Source organism: Phocoena sinus, chromosome 14 (assembly GCF_008692025.1).
Source record: "Phocoena sinus isolate mPhoSin1 chromosome 14, mPhoSin1.pri, whole genome shotgun sequence".
In the NCBI taxonomy this organism is placed as follows: Eukaryota; Metazoa; Chordata; class Mammalia; order Artiodactyla; family Phocoenidae; genus Phocoena; species Phocoena sinus.
This window is the reverse complement of record NC_045776.1, coordinates 5597675-5600997: the sequence shown is the minus strand read 5'-3', so window position 1 is coordinate 5600997 and position 3323 is coordinate 5597675.

Sequence of the window (3323 nt, the reverse complement as noted above, 5' to 3'; positions counted from 1 at the left end):
TCTCTCTCTCTCTCTCTCTCTCTCTCCCTCTCTCACCTTTCAAATGAGAACACAATACCTTCAATATATGATACAATTTTCTTGAAAAAGACTTCTGTTAGGTTCATTTCTTCTTGTCTTTGATTATATCATATCCTAAATTAGGTTTTATGAAAGTTTTCAAGCCTCTTGTCATATTAAAAGACAAACTTGTTCAATGAAAAATATTCCAAGCTTGTTTAAAACTAAGACAATAAATACTGTTATATAAAGTTCTATTGAGTCACTAATACAATCATTGAAGTGCACAGATAAAGAGAAAAAGAAAATAATCCCTCAGGAGTGAACTGTGATCCAGAGTAAAACTACTGAATAAAATTTCTCAAAACAACTACTAGCTGGAGAGAAATACAGGAAAAGAAAAAAAAATACCTCCCCAAGTGTGAACATAATGTATTTAAAATCAAAGTTTTGGTTTTATTTTAAGTTCATTGTACAATCGCTCCTCAAGGCCTAAATCGTGCCACCTTATCGTAACCTACTTTCTCTTCTCTGTGTAGTATACCCTTGTAATAAAGGTATCAACCAGTATTTTTCCAGTTCATTTAGAACTAACTAATTTATCTCACAGCTTAGCCATTTTGGTCTACATAAGTCCTCTTTTCTAAAACTTCTGAGAGGCTAATTGCATGCCCTTCCTTCTAAAAGGACACCTATGAATGGAGTTTGTAAATTCCACAATGCCCTCGGTTGTTCAGCTCAGAATATCCATAGGTAGTTGCTGGTTATGGAAGCTTATCTTGTTTTTGACATATGTCCTATTTAAATGATATACGAATGCACTTATGACCTAATTTCCTAAGTCCTCTGTGTGTGTGTGTGTGTGCGTGCCTGCACGTACATATTTGTAAATCGCTGGGGCAAAAAGCATGCTTAGGATACAAGTAAGAAAAGTCATATAGAAAAAAAATGTAAAAAAGGAAAGAAAATAGAATTCCTTGCTTTGTTGTCTCTGGTTTTTATTTTTTTCTTTGTAGAGTTTTATATATCCTTTTCTTTCTCCTCGAATTTCTTAAAAGAGCCGTGATTGCTTTAAGGAATTCCCTGGCTAATAAATATTAGTGGATTATATAAAGATAAGTGCACGATGGAGATCTTAGAAAGGTCTCCTTCAGCTCACCTCTGACCTGCCCTTTGCCCACCTCTCTGTGGGCGGTAAGCCATATGCTCTCCTGCTGGGTCCCAAGCCAGGAACAAATCGCAGAGTATAGCTGGGAAGGGGTGAAAAGTAGCAAATGAACTAAGATGATGTGTTTACTCCAGTACCTGCTTCACCCACTTGATGCTGGCTTGACTGGTCTTTTTGTTTTGTGTTGTCTTCTGCTCTGTCTTATTTCTTCCTTCTTTCTTTGCACATCTTCTCAGCATTAAGTTCGAACTTTACTGGATAAGCTCACTTCCCTTTCCTAAGGGGAAAAAAATCAAATAATATTGTGAGACCCAGACCATTATAATTTCCATGCCATCGTTTCCAGGCTTAGCCTCGCTTTTCTTTTTTCTCCCCTAAAATAGTGATGTTTTTACTTGGGGGAAAAGGACAGAAAATCATTGCTTTTGTAAAGTCCTGATAACTTCTCCAGATCACGTTGACCTTTTTCTAAGACCCCCTTGCACTAACTGATAATCCTTCTCAGCTTGGTCAGGCACTGGCTTGAGCTTCCATTTGACTCTCTTCTGTGCTTTTGTTCCGCCTTAAAAGGGTAAAGACTCTGCCTTCGCTACCTGTACTGGTTCCTTTAGCAACTAGCAGAGCTGTATACATTTTGATTAGATGCGTTCCACTACATCATATACTTACTTTTTGTAGAGCGTTGGAATGAGGACATTTTCCACGTGATTCCTACTCATCTTTCTCTCACCCATAAGCCGCAATAAATGCACAGTGACAGGGACAAACCAAAGTCTCAAATCACTCCCTTCTTCTCTTTACCCATCAAAATTCTAAACAAAGCGTTAGCAGAGATGTTGAGATAAACGGACGAAACTTTAGCCTAATGGTGCATCAGATTCTTCCAGGACCCTGCCATTTGGGGCAATTTTGTTATGTTTTTTCTTCCTATTACTTCCCACTCCTTTCTCAAATCTACTTAAAAAAGCGTGTTGACATTCTTTCTAATACAGCCTAAGAGGTTAGTAATCGGTTATTTCTTCTTTTCTCAGTTTCCTCATCCTATACATCAACTTTCAATGATATAATACATATAAAATATTATGTATAATAATTGGCTAAGATGGGGGTGAAATTTAAATACATTTTAGTGTATCACATATACTAGGTATAATAGTGTCTTTTCAAATGAAACTTTACCGAATCTTCATACATTAAAAAAAGGAAATTAAAGCTGACTACGGCAAAAGGAGTTTGTTCAACAAATAACCAAATTACCGGTTTAAGGTGAAAAGCACAGTAAGTTAGTTAATACAATAAATAAATAAATACAACAAATGGCATGGTCACAGTCTTTTGGTTCACAAATTATTGCAGTTAACAAAGTCTACATTTAGAAACTATGTGGTAGAAAACTTAAGTGATGACCCATTGAAATACTCACATTATAAGAGTAACACTGAATTAGGTAAATATTTTGGGCAAAGACCTTCATACTTTTTTGTAGTGCCTCAGAATAAACATCATAACTCAATTTACAATGTATTATTTTAATTAAAAATTTGATGCCTTGATTTAGAATTGAGTCAAATGTCATTAAAATTGACAATGTGCAAGGTCAAACAGTTAAAAGAGGAATTCAACTTTTACACAGAGAAAAGCGATCAGTTCACGTATTTTTAAGTTAGCAAACATATTTCTAAATTATACTAATGTCAAGTCATACACTATATAAATACTAAATAAAATACTCCCTTTTTCTTTATTTGTTCGCTCATGGTAATCCATAATTTTTTGAAGAAAGGCAACTAACTGTATATGCTGTAGAGATTAAATAGAATATGTTCCCTTGTGCTTTCCATATTGAGAATACATTTGCGGTTCATGCAATGATAATTGAAATATATACTCGTACGTATATAACTGAGGGTGCTTACGTGTGCAGGGTTCCAACATGTTTCTTTATTTGCTCCATAGTAATACAAATTGCTAATAAAAGGTCACTGATATCAATAATTACGATTCACACTTTGATGTCATACATCATCCAATATGTCCCTAATTAATTTCAAACTCCAAATACATAAAATTGTACTTTAGTCCATTCCACGATATCCCATCATTAGAAATAATACAAGTGGAGCCACTGGCACAGAGGCCAGCATATCATTAACAT